The sequence below is a fragment of the Bombina bombina genome, chromosome 5 (assembly GCF_027579735.1).
Source record: "Bombina bombina isolate aBomBom1 chromosome 5, aBomBom1.pri, whole genome shotgun sequence".
In the NCBI taxonomy this organism is placed as follows: Eukaryota; Metazoa; Chordata; class Amphibia; order Anura; family Bombinatoridae; genus Bombina; species Bombina bombina.
Genome location: NC_069503.1, coordinates 706,639,572 through 706,654,176, shown reverse-complemented (window position 1 = coordinate 706,654,176; position 14,605 = coordinate 706,639,572). Strand labels below are relative to the sequence as shown.

Here is a 14,605-nt window from a genome sequence, read left to right as displayed (position 1 = left end):
GGCCAGGAAATTTCTATGGTAACTGTAGAGTGATTTGACCAGGACGTAGGAGTTATGTACAAGTGTTCTGCGAGGTGTAAGTGGTTCTGATCTAGAAAGATATAGTCAATCCTGGATGAGGATTTCTGAGGGTGGGAATAAAAGGTATATGCTCGTGTCTGAGGATGCTGGAGTCTCCAAATGTCCACTAAGGAAAGGCCTTGCAGTTTTTTCTGGATAGAGTGTAATGTTGAGGGAGGGATATAACTGCGCCCGTGTGAGCAGTCCAGTGAGGGTCACTTGCTAGTATCACAAAGCCTGTTGCTATAGGAGTAAGTATATCTAGGACCTTCCTGAAAAATTTTGCTTGGCATTTATTCAGGGCATATACATTAACTAGGGTAACCAGTTGATTGTATAAAGTACCTGTCAATATGAGAAGTCTGCGTTCCTCGTCCTGGTGTCTAGAACTCAAAGAGAAAGGTAGTCGTCTATGCAGTAGTATGCCTACACCGTTTGTCTTGGTTTTATTGTGAGCAAAGTATCCCACTGGATATGAACTGGAGGAGCACGCAGGGGCCGCTAAAAAGTGAAAGTGTGTTTCTTGCATAAAAATCACATCTCCTCCCTGTCTGCGAAACCAATTTAGAGCTATAGAGCGCTTAGTCGGAGAATTGAGACCCTTTACATTTTGCGATAGGACTTTCACACTAGGGAGGCTCATGACAAAGATATGGTGGAATATTCTTAGCATTACGGGATATCACACCACATGTCCAGTGTGTTGTAGAGTGAAGGTGTATGAGATTATGTCCCTCTGAGGGGTACTTACTTGTAGACCTGAGACCTGGTGGGGGGATAGGCATGATAGGAGGTAGTATGGGGGAAGAAGAAGTAGAGATGAGAAATTGGGAGCCGGCATTCTGAAAAAAAATAAGAAAAACACAAAAATTAACCCAAACAGTGATTGGCATGTGTAAAGCAGTGACCTTGATATTATTGGGTTAAAAACAATATGGTAAACATCAAATTTAGCATTAAAAGGAAAGAAGAGAAAAAAACTACGTAGTAACATCATGGTATATGAGTATAAATTCAAAACAGGTTATAGGGGAAAGAAACTCTAGGGATATAGAGCTATATTCAATGCAACAATAGAACAATTTAAAAGATTCTATAGGAGACCATTGCCTTAATGGTGGTGTCGGGGACATTACTTAATATGTTTAGGGAGAGAAAAGTAAAAACCTCTTTCCATGAGTTGTGGTGACAGCATGGAGAGCAAGTGTAACTAAGCTTTGGAACCCGTTTAAAGGGGTGGAGCCTTATCTGAATATATATCTTGGTGATCTAGCTATAGTGAGTGATATATATATATATTAGCCTAAAGATCATGACAGTGTACTCACTTATACTAAATTATACTATATTATATTATCCTTCTGAGAATGACCCATGTCTAACTGTTTTAAGAAGGAGGGAGGGCAAAGGCTTGGGTCACACTTATCTGATTCCAGTCTGTTAAATATATACTATAAACTCGCGTATTACAGAACATTTACAAGGCATGTCTGACATAAGAAAAAGAAAAACAACAAAACTAATAAGCTAAGCACATGCATATGTTGTGGATTTGAATTTGCAACCTAAATTGGAAGACTGTTGTAATGTTGCTCAGATAACAATAGGATCAGCTTGTTTACATCATAGTTAATCCTGGTTAGCTATTATCCAGATATTGTAGCAAATTCTATAACTAACGAATAAACATCGGGTAAGGACGTAACTTGGACTTACCTTATCATATTGAACCTGTATTATAAGGTCTAAGATTATAAACATTTAGCTAATAGAGCAACTAGAAATAAATGCTCAGTGACTACTTCATAAGCTGATCATACCCATAGTACTAAGTGTCTATGCCCTAGTAAGAGTACATTTCATACTGCACCAAATAGTATGTAGAGAGAGTCAATCCGATCTTCCAGAAAGGATGACTCATGTAGGCGATGGTGAAGAAGGTGGAGAAGGAGCAGGGATCTGTGATGAGTCGCAGGTATTCCTATTTCTTTTCTTGCTAACTTTTGTCCAATTCAGCCATTGTGGTTTAGGATGAGTATTGACCAAATCTGTACTGTGGTGAGAATAGTCATTCAGTTTAGGAAGATCCGGCGGGGAGATGTTTAGACCTTTGCAAAAGGTGTCTAGATCCTCTGGCGTTCTGTAGACATGAGCTTAAGATCCTCTGGTGACTTTGAGGCAAAAGGGAAAGCCCCATCTATACTGTATTTTCAAATTTTGGAGGTGCTGTGTAAGGTACCTGGCTTCCCTTCTTTTAGCCAGGGTTATTGGACTCAAATCCACATATATTTGAACTGCAAAGATGACATCCCTTGGCGGATCTGAATCTTTTGATGGAGGGTGAAGTGCTCTGTGTGCTCTGTCAAGTGGCATGTCTGAGATTACTTCTGGGTCAGCAAGATGTTTAAATAGCCTCTGTTAATAATCATTTAATTGCTGGTGAAGGATGTTTTCTGGGATACTGCGTATGCGGAGATTATGTCTTCTGACCCTGTTATCAAGGTCTTCGACGTGAGTTTGCAGGTCATCAATAGTGGTACTTTGCTGTTGTAGTTGTCTTGACATAATCTCGTATTCATTATTGATATAATCAGACCCTTCCTCCAAGTTTTCAACTCTGTTGCTTAACTCATTCAGGTCCTTCCTCACCTCCTTTAATCCTTCTTTGATAAGCTGGCTGACATGTGTCATTAGGGCTGCAAAGTCCTCTTTGGTAGGTAATGAGCTTAGGTCTGCTTTAGTTAAGGGTCTAGATGGCGAATTTTGTACTGAGTGCCCTCTGAGTCTTCTGAGTCACTTCCCTCATCTTGTGTGCCCATATGGTCAGATGGTATCGTCTCAAGTGTTTTAAAGTAGTCTTTCATAGCTAGATTAGGGCCTTGTGAGCTTTAAGAGTTTTTGGAACCCTTAATTGATTTAGAGGCTCTCCTAGCTTACATGTTGAGGTATACATTGGCTCCGATGTTAGTATGCACCAACAGTAATAAATAAATATACCTATAGTACCACTGATAAGTCCTCTGTTGTGAGCACTATGCGGGAGAAGAGGAAGGCTTATAGTCCTTGTTCTTATTCCGGATATGAATGAGTGGCAAAAGGTCAATGAAGCTTAGTGGGCTGGTGATTACAGTCGCAAAAGAGCACTTGTTGTTACTATATGTCCCTGCAAGGCTTTTCCCCTGTTCCCTGATGCGCCTGTATATGCTCCTAGTGGCTATTAATGCGGTTGGTGTAAACCGCTATACGTATGCGCCCTCTGAGGTATCACTAAGCCTAGGTGTAGTTTTGTGGAGGCTGTGAGTGGCTTTAGCTGCATCTGTGGTCGGTAAATAGAGGAGACTGTTAGTACTGGCCTGTGTGTTGCGGTACACTGCTGTTCCGGAAGGCCACGTGGGCCTCTAGCGGCTCCGGGTGTTATGGCGCAGCTCAGATTCCAGTACCTGCACAGCTGTAAGTTTAGCATTTTTCCTGCTCCGTTTTGTTCTGAATCTTGCCTCAGGGGTGTTAAAAGGGTTCCCCAACACCAATTTCTTTACTTGCGAGCTGTGGTCTCTATTCTGAAGCTGCTTGTTGCATCAAATCACACGGAGCTCACTCCAACACGACTTCCATGTTGGGCTGTTGGCTCCACCCCCTATCCCAACTTGTTTTATGTCCCTTTAACTCACATTCTACTCATAGGTGCATCACCATGCAAATATACAGTTTTTTGGGATACAAAGTGTAAAAGAACAAAAAAAAAAACAAAAAAACCCCAACTATGAGGGTAATAAATTCTGGATGACTCAGTTATCAGCTGGGGGTGTCCCACAGATTAAATTGCTAATGTGGGTAAGACTACAAATTTCTCATGTATTCTTCTTTTATCAGACATTCTGTCAATTTTCAAGAGTTTCTTTTATGACATCACATAGATTGCCAAAATCGTCCTATTAGCTCACAGTATTTTCATTAGCATATACTGCACATGAATGAAACATTTGTTTCATATATCATTTGAACGCTAAGCTAATGATACTTTTAGCCAAAGGTGTGCTAAACCAATCATGCGCAAGTGAAGGAGTTCTGCGTGTAGTTTCTGCCATACTATTAATAACTATTATAATAATAGTTTACTTAAGATCTCAAAAAACTCTGAATTTTACAGTGGAATTTTGTCTTGCGCTCAAATACACTTAACTCACCACTTAAAGGCACAATAAAAAAATTTTCAACCATGCTGAGATGCTCTGGGTAAATGTTTTAAATCCACTTGTAATAACCGATTGTAAATTATTCTTTTGTGATACTAAGTGCAAGATAACTAAATCTGCACTATTGATTGTGCTCCATTTGTAATCTAGACATTAATGAGTTTTATCTTTAGAGCAGGGGTGCTCAACCTTGGTGCTCCTGAGGTTTTGGAACTACATTTCCCATGATACTTAGCCAGATGATGCTCAGCGTCTGGCTTCATGGGAAATGTAGTTCCAAACCTCTGGAGCACCAAGGTTGAGCATTCCCTCCCTCCTGCAGGCCTCCTATTATTGCACACAGAGAGCTGCACTATTAAAAACACAAGTCCCATTGAAAGATCATCAACGTACCATTTATTTGGTTTGTATTTCACAATTATTAGAGAGGGAAATACAAAAGAGATTCATTATTTTATTACTCTCTCATTTTATCCTTTCAATACATTTATAATGTAACTTATAAAGGTATTTTCAACACAGTATAAACTTTTCAATTGAGCAGAACTGAATACCTACTGATTCTTTTTATGTAAAAATAAAAATAATTGACCAGAGATATAACCCAATACCCAGTACCTTTAGGTCTGTCCTTTATTGACTACATTGATTGTGCACTTAGAGATATAGGGCCTAAATGTGATGGATACCCCCGACTACCCCGACTGGGTAGCTCCACCAAAAGGGGTCCTGCTTCCTCCCTGCCGACTGCAGCTATGTAGCTGGCAAGTGACCACAGCCTGTAGCCACCCCTGATGCCCGACAGCATCAGTACCCAGGGTCCCACCCTGTGGCAGACTCCAGCTACCCAGGCTGGTTAGCTCTGCCTGAGGATCCTTTCTCTGCCTGGAACAGGCTGCTATGTAGCTCAGGAAAGTGATTTTAGCTGGAGCTCACCTAAATAACTAGACACACTAGCATTCAGGTTAAACAGGAACTGATTTTATTGAAAACATACACTCCTTTTATACAGACAGCTCATCTTGATTAGACCCTGGACAATCCCACTATTTTACCGCCATTCCCGCCCCTCCAGACAGCCCGGCACCTCCATAGGAGCCACAGTCCCACATAATCCCAGTACATATGGGTGGCGGTTTCGGGGTGATCCCGGTAGAGCGGTGGCACTTCCAGGGTGTCATTTTAAAGCTCTCGGTCCCCAGATTCCACAGTGTGGGGACCGGAGTTACATTCCATTGAAGTTATGAGGTTAGGGGTGTCCAAAACCCCTGGTTCCTAAAGGAGCTCCCCTCCGGCAATTCCACCACCCCATGTACTTCCAGGGGCTACTAATCCCAAAAAGAGCGGAGCTCTGGGGCACATGGTTGCTGGAGCGACCTGGGTTAAAGTTAGCGGGTGTTCTGCTGTCCTTTGGCCGACCGGAAGTTCCAGGAGCCTGGCCAGCATGAGAGGGGTTGGGCGGGTATCCGTTGTGAGGAGGCCGACCGGGAATTCCAGGAGCCTGCCAGCCTAGGAGGGTTTTCCTGGTCATAAACCAACTCTTCTCTGAACACAAAAACAAGCCAAAACAAGCAAAAGAACAGCTTCCAGAGATGGTGGTTGCTCTGAGGAGCCCAAAACCACTGAGAAACAACAGGGGTGAGGTTGTAGTGGGGTGGGGGATAGCCTTAGCTGTCTGGTATCCGTGACAGGCCTGATGATCAAAAACGTGTCACCATGGGGAGAAATTACACATTATCTTTTAGACCTTATATTTTAATAAAGAAATCTCTTCTTTACACACAAAACCCTACATAGTTAGATAAACATCTTTCAATATAAAATTTGTGTTTGAAAAATTCTTTGAAGGACCTCGCTGTTCTGATGAGACTTCTTTGATCATCTCGTCTGAGAGGAGAGCTTTACATCATTGGGCCCTTAGTTTCTTATTATTTGCCTCACTTTGTTTCTCCCACCCATTCCCTTTTGTTTTGGTTACGCTACTTGATATATCATGTAATATTTATGGTTTTGAGTGCTTCTTGAATTTATTATTGTATATTACAATGACATTTTTCTATGTTCACTACATTTGGTGGTGGATTCATTTTTTTTAAAATGAATAAATGAACCCATAAATGTACATACTCAGATAAATATGGTGCACTTCCCTACCTTGCTATTTACTTTTTATAAAATTGCTCCTATTTTTAATGTCAAAGTGTGAAATACCAGTAACTAATTTCTCTGACTTAGTAAAACTGAAAACAAAGAACTTAAGTTGCTTTTTAGCCTTTAATATCTGCATTTTTGATACATTACTACAAATTTACAGTGTGACATGATATAAGATCAATATGCACACTACCCTGGAATCCAACTTATTCCTACTTCCTGTGTATTATGGGGATTTTACCTTTATTTTGAATATTTACTGGATCATAATTAATAATAATCAACTCTTGAAGTACTGTGTATAACTAATGTGTTACCCTTTGAGTCCCTTAAGAGCTATTACAAAACATGTGAACCTCAGAATGAATTTAACTGTCAGGAATAAAATCATTATACTAAGATTTATGTGAGCCTTAGCATAGTTTGTAGATTGTGTGTATGTTTTTAAATTCATTTTACATTGTTGACCCTAAGGTTAGAAACTAAAACAATATGAGCTTACTGGTCTTCATTCTAGGCCACTAATGTTATCGCAAAAATAGTACTACAATTGCATATTGCTATATTTAACATGAAAATTAATTGTATTGTTCTGTGTCTTTATAGAAAATGGGAAATACAATATTTTACATTTTCTTTTTAAAGATTGCATCCTGTTTAAATACAAATTTATATTAATAACAATTTAAAAATATATAAATAAAATGATGAATAACATTCAAACTAGCTAACACATTTATTATAAACTAAAATTATAATTACAAACGTATACTTATAAGCAGAAATTGTTGTATTGAAAGTATTCTTAATATTCTTTTGAGGGAAGTTTACTACTTTACTTAGATTACTTAGACTCCCACTGATTGATTAGGTTCCATTCACTAAAACATCCCTAATAAGGTAATCTGAGGTCAGATATCAATTATCATGTGGGTTGGCTTCTTGTTTTAGTTGAGTATTCTCTTACTTATCATCACCATCAGAGATCCCTTTTGACACCATACAGTGTCTTTCTTTTATGCTCCTGTCTCAATCAACCTCTTGTTTTCTATAAATCAGTTGTTTCAAAACCTCATATCCTCAGGGAAAATAACATTAACAGGCATAGGATAGCAGAATATCCATATCAGAACACAGGGCTTCAATCAAATTAACTAAGCCACTGATTAAACAAATACGTTCATAAATCAAACCCTTTATTGTTTGAATACATAAATGTAAGACTAATGAAAAAGGGAGATGATACAGTAATCCCTCCATTCAGATACTCTCTATTTATAGGAATAGCTTTTAAAAAATCTCAATTCCCTCCTTTATTTATTTGTTTTGTTTAGTCTGTTTTATGTTATATATTTTTTTTACCATGAATCATTGTCCAACATTCAATAAAACTTGTTTGTGAAACTAATATTTCACTCAAAATATTAATTGCAATATCAAAAGTAAAAAAATGCACAATTCATAAAACATGTTCCCATCTGCCATCACAACTACCAGTTGCAAGATCAGCTACATTATATTTATGGATTTGCATTTCTGTTGCAACTGTTATTGATTCATTGAACAAGTTCCATTGCTAAGGCAACCAGCATCACAAAAATGCCTTCAAAACTTTATTAATCCTTTAACTGCTGAGCAATTCCACCCAGATGCTCAGATGTTTTGGAGTCTTTAGTTGCTGCTCACATTTAAGCTCCACTGTAGGAATTTTTGAGTGAGAAAGCCACATATATTATATATTGGGGGGTTTTCAGCAGACCTTTACCACTATACGATTATATTATGTATAAATTATGTGAGAACTCAACAACAATATGTGTTAAAAAATGTATATTTTTATTAAAATTGTTAGGTTGTAAAAATGTTTACATATTTATGTTTTAACATTATAACCCCAAGACACCCACCATTATTGTATTGGGAGTTTCCTGGATGTTAGGGAGTTCAGATCGAGGGGTTTAAATAATTCCCCCACCCAGCTCCCTTTGGAGTTACAGTTTCACTTCCTGGTTTATGGGTTTAAGTAAAAAATCCTGAACTTTGGAATAAAAGGGAACAGAATGCCCAAGGCCAACAGCTTGTTCATGTGTGAAAGGTTCTGAGATTATTTTCATTCTTACTTTACCATAATAAAATATACAAATATTTTACAATTGTGAACATTTACAAAACACATTTTACATGTGTATTTCCTAAATGTTGCAGTTGTAATTATTGCTTTTCTGTTTAAATGTCCCAATAAACTGAGAGAAATTGTAGGTTGTAGAGTAACTTCAGGGGCTTCCACTATATTTAGTAGAGCTGTCAGATCCCCCATGTAATTCAAGTTAAAAGTCTCCTATAAACTACATTTTATTAAACGTTTCAAGAGAGATGCTTCCTCTCAGAAACCTCTCTACTCAACTTAGAGTATATTCACTAATTGGTATATAATTCTGAAATTGTTCATTTGTTTCCATAAATTATAAGGGTTGTATGTGTTCATTGTTCCTATCTTTCTTTACTTTCTGTTTATAGAGGATTCAATTTCTTTGAATTTGCTCAATGAGGTTTTCTTTTTTTTTAAAAATTGGCCAAAAAATAGTACAATACAGGTATTTAGGTACTGACATTTTCATTAAAGAGGGTGGTTTCAATGAGAAAAACACGTTTTCAATTTTCAAAAATAACAGAAAGGGTAGACCTGTTTATCTTAATGCTTAATTCACTGAAGCTGGGGACACATGAATGGGAAACAAATGTCACAGTATAGTGTAATTTAAAGTATGAAGCTTTGACCATCCATGCTTGCAGGAAAACAGCAGAATAGAGAAGAACATGCTAACCCTATTTTTACTCACACAAAGATGTTTAATAATTGTTCTGTGTTATTGGCAGTCTATGAGTGGAATCTAAACTGTGTGGGCTAGTGTCCTACAGAGATTAAATTATTTCTCTTTATGTGTTACTGGAAACTAATGTAGTACGATTATTTTGGTTACTTGACAAAGGGGTTAAATCATGTTTGTCTGAGTTACTGGTACCTAAAAGAATAAAACCAGTATTCTATGTGTTTTATGTGCACAAAGAAGTTAAATCAATTTGCACCGAATAGGGTATAATATCTAATGTTTGTTGTATTTACAACTGAAATCTATGGGGGTTAAAATCACTGATATGAATCTTTTGAACAAAAGGGTATAAATCATTGCTTTTCTTGTGCCTCTGAAAGATAAATTTATACAATTACTTTGGGCTTATTACAAGTGAAGCGCTAATTTAATGTGCACACGTAAAGAGGCAAATTTACCCGTTTACGGGTACACATTAAATAACTAGCCATTAAAAGTGGCTGGTTAATGCTACCATGATCTTGCGGTAGCACTTTGCACTAAGCAAAATTAACCAGAGGTCAGACCTCTGGTTAATTAAAAAAATGTCTGCCAAATGCCCCCCAAATAAAGTGTACAGTTCCCTTCATAAAATGATAAGTAATAGCATATTCATTTTCTAATAAAAAAACAGTTATAAGGGGTTAAAGTGGTGAGATGTGGCACTGAAAGTGCATTTACATTGCTTCTATGGGGACTGTGTTTACACTGTTAATATATATGTATATGCTTATATACATATATAGTTATGTGTTAATATTTGTATATACACATATTAACACATAAACATATATATATTCATATATATTTTACATTTCCTGCCCAATGTGGTGTGACTTACCCACTGCACTGTGCTAGTTTCTCTCATGGCATGAGAACATAGCTCCCATTTTGAGTCTATGGAAGTGTACTCTCCTGAACGCAATGCTTCCAGGCAATGGAAACACGAGGTAGCGTTAGCATTGCGCTTAACTTGTAATACATTTTGTGCGCTATTATTACTGAGTGGATCACAAAGAATCTTTTGTGTGTCACCAGTGCAAAAGTTACTTTAAGTTTGTTATTCTAGCTAAAAGGCTAAAAAACCCTTACCTATGTGTAACTGGCATATAAAAAATTGTCATTGCTCTGTTACTGGCAGATATGAGGGGGTTATATTATCTGGGGATAGTGATACAATGGTATTAGCATACTTTTTTGTATGTTACTGGTAGGAACATAAAATACTACCCAATGTGTGTTGCTAACACAGCAAACTGGGCCCCATGTGTTAAGCGGCGTATAAACTTCTCAGCCTAATGAGTTGTCCTCATGACTTCTGAAAAAAAGGAAAACACAGAAGCGCCAAAATGGTACACAACAAATAGTAATATAGATGTGACAAATGGCTACTCACAAGCGTGGAACACCCAGTGGTGCTAGTAAGTCAGGCTGGTACTTCTCAGTTGTCCAGCTTACTGTGTATAGGCAAACCGCTACAGAAGTCAGGATACTTCAAGATGATTCCCAAAGTGTTCTAAATAGGGATAAAAAGGAACTAACATAGCCCAGTATAGTTTGGAGCTAAAATAAAATGTGATGTTCAAGGTCACACTTACGACATCCAAGGCACCTCCAGATGCAATATAAGCAGGATGGGGTTTCTCAGCGCCCAGCAGACTGATCTCCAGTGCTAGGCAGGTAGCACTCCAATCCACAAACAAACGGAAAGTACAAAGTCCAAAAAGCAGCAAGTGTATAATTGAAAACAATCTTTATTTTAAAAATAATGTGTTTCTTAGTCTACCCAGGGCTGTCTCCTTAGGCTAATCAGCCAGATTACGGGTTTTGCGTTATAAGCGGCTCGGTAATAATTTGCAAGTTATTTCCACCGCTCACCTTTAATAGCGCTGCTATTACAGGTTTGCAAAAACCCGGCAATATGGTTGCGTTGAGCACCATACTGCACACAAATACCAGCGGTGCTTTAAACTGGTTTTACGTACTCATGCACGATTTCCCCATAGACATCAATGGGGAGAGCCAGCTAAAAAAAAAGCCTAACACCTGCAATAAAGGAGCGTAAAGCTCCGTAACGCAGCCCCATTGATTCCTATGGGGAAATAAAAGTTATGTTTACTCCTAACACCTTAACATAAACCCTAAGTCTAAACACCCCTAATCTGCTGCCCCCGACATCAGCGACACCTACCTACACTTATTAACCCCTAATCTGCTGCCCCTAATGTCGTCACTACCTAAATTACATTTATTAACCCCTAATCTGCCCCCCCAATGTCGACACTACCTTCCTACACTTATTAACCCCTAATCTGCCGCCCCCAACGTTGCTGCCACTATACTAAAGTTATTAACCCCTAAAACTAACCCTAAATCTAACCCTAACCCTAAAGTAACCCTAACCCTAACACCCACTAACTTTAACATAATTAAAATAAATCTAAATAAAAATTACAATTAATACCTAAATAATTCCTATTTAAAACTAAATACTTACCTATAAAATAAAACCTAACCTAGCTACAATATAACTAATAGTTATATTGTAGCTATCTTAGGTTTTATTTTTATTTCACAGCTAAGTTTGTATTTACTTTAACTAGGTAGACTAGTTAGTAAATAGTTATTAACTATGTACTAACTACCTAGTTAAAATAAATACAAATTTACCTGTAAAATAAAACCTAACCTGTCTTACACTAACACCTAACATTACACTACAATTAAATCAATTACATTAATTAAATAAAATTAACTAAATTACAAAAAAAATAATCACTAAATTACACAAAATAAAAAATAAATTATCAAATATTTACACTAATTACACCTAATCTAATAGCCCTATCAAAATAAAAAAGCCCCCCAAAATAAAAAAAAACCCTAGCCTAAACTAAACTGCCAATAGCCCTTAAAAGGGCCTTTTGCGGGGCATTGCCCCAAAGAAATCAACTCTTTTACCTGTAAAAAAAATACAATCAAACCCCCAACAGTAAAACCCACCATCCACACAACCAAACCCCCAAATAAAATCCTATCTAAAAAACCTAAGCTCCCCATTGCTCTGAAAAGGGCATTTGGATGGGCATTGCCCTTAGAGGGACATTTTGCTCTTTTCCATTGCCCAAACCCTAAGCTAAAAATAAAACCTAACACTAACCCCCAAAGATCCACTTACCGTTTTTGAAGACCGATATCCATCCTCATCAAGCTGGGAGAAGTCTTCATCCAAGCAGGCAGTAGTCCTCAACGAAGCCGGGAGAAGTCTTCATCCAAGCGGCAAGAAGTGGTCCTCCAGGCGGGCAGAAGTCTTCTTCCAGATGGCATCTTCTATCTTCATCCTTCCGATGCGGAGCGGCTCCATCTTCAAGACATCTGGCGCGGAGCATCCTCTTCTGTCGACGACTACTGAAGAATGAAGGTTCCTTTAAGGGATGTCATCCAAGATGGAGTCCCTTGAATTCCGATTGGCTGATAGAATTCTATCAGCCAATCGTAATTAAAGGTGAAAAAATCTTATTGGCTGATGCAATCAGCCAATAGGATTGAGCTTCAATCCTATTGGCTGATCCAATCAGCCAATAGAATGCGAGCTCAATCCTATTGGCTGATTGGATCAGCCAATAGGATTGAAGCTCAATCCTATTGGCTGATTGCATCAGTCAATAGGATTTTTTCAATTTTAATTCCGATTGGTTGATAGAATTCTATCAGCCAATCGGAATTAATCAGCCAATCAGAATTAAAGGGATGCCATCTTGAATGATGTCCCTTAAAGGAACCTTAATTCTTCAGTAGCCATTGACAGAAGAGGATGCTCCGCGTCGGATGTCTTGAAGATGGAGCCGCTCCACGTCGGAAGGATGAAGATAGAAGATGCCGTCTGGATGAAGACTTCTGCCCGCCTGGAGGACCACTTCTTGCCGCTTGGATGAAGACTTCTCCCAGCTTCGTTGAGGACTTCTGCCCGCTTGGATGAAGACTTCTCCTGGCTTGATGAGGATGGATGTCCGGTCTTCAAAAGCTGTAAGTGGCGCTTCGGGGGTTAGTGTTAGGTTATTTTAAGGGTTTATTGGGTGGGTTTTATTTTTAAAAATGCAATAAATATTCAGTGCTATCTGAATTGTGTCCCAGTGAGGCTTCTGTACCCTGTAGTTTTAATATGCAGAGCGCGAGAGGGCCGAGGGTAACGATTCTGCAAAAGTTTTCTCAGTAAGTTTATGCTTGCATATAGCATTTGGATATATTTGACTGTTTTTTTGGGAACTATATCTCACTGTATCTATACGGACACTATTTGACCTTCCTGTGGTTCCTGGAAAGGAAAAAGGAAACGAAGGACAACAGGATATCTGGTGCTCATTGTATGCACTACAGCACATATATATTATATATCTTGTGAGTTTTATATTTTATGTTAGGGGCTTATTAAAGTTGTTTTTAATACGGCACAGAGATCTGGTGTTTTGCGCTTCTCTTTTACATACTGCGGGTTTTATTTTTAGCCTAGGGTTTGGGCAATGGAAAAGAGCTAAATGCCCTTTTAAGGACAATGCCCATCCAAATGCCCTTTTCAGGGCAATGGGGAACTTAGGTTTTTTAGATAGGATTTTATTTGGGGGGTTTGGTTGTGTGGGTGGTGGGTTTTACTGTTGGGGGGTTGTTGTTTTTTTTACAGGTAAAAGAGCTGATTTCTTTTGGGCAATGCCCCGCAAAAGACCCTTTTAAGGGCTATTGGCAGTTTTGTTTAGGCTTGGGTTTTTTTTTATTTTGGGGGGTGCTTTTTTATTTTGATAGGGCTATTAGATTAGGTGTAATTAGTTTAAATATTTGATCATTTCTTTTTTATGTTGTGTAATTTAGTGTTTATTTTTTTTTTGTAATTTAGTTAATTGTATTTAATTCATGTAATTGATTTAATTGTAGTGTAATGTTAGGTGTTAGTGTAAGACAGGTTAGGTTTTATTTTACAGTTAAATTTGTATTTATTTTACCTAGGTAGCTAGTAAATAGTTAATAACTATTTACTAACTAGTCTACCTAGTTAAAATAAATCCAAACTTAGCTGTGAAATAAAAATAAAACCTAAGCTAGCTACAATGTAACTATTAGTTATATTGTAGCTAGCTTAGGGTTTATTTTGCAGATAAGTATTTAGTTTTAAATAGGAATTATTTAGTTAATGATAGTAATTTTTATTTAGATTTATTTTAATTATATTAAAGTTAGTGGGTGTTAGGATTAGACTTAGGGTTAGGTTTAGGGGTTAATTGACATTGACATTGGGGGCAGCAGATTAGGGGCTAATAATATTTAACTTGTGTTTGT

General features: G+C 37.8%; 1 long non-coding RNA gene across 1 annotated transcript in view; it reads right to left on the bottom strand.

Moving 5' to 3' along the window:
- Nucleotides 1-831: 831 nt before the first annotated feature.
- Nucleotides 832-14,605, bottom strand: part of LOC128659477 (uncharacterized) — a 141,877-nt gene continuing 128,103 nt past the window's right edge. The window contains exon 3 of the long non-coding RNA XR_008402400.1: nt 832-902. This is a non-coding gene — a long non-coding RNA (uncharacterized LOC128659477). The remainder of the gene's footprint in view (nt 903-14,605) is intronic.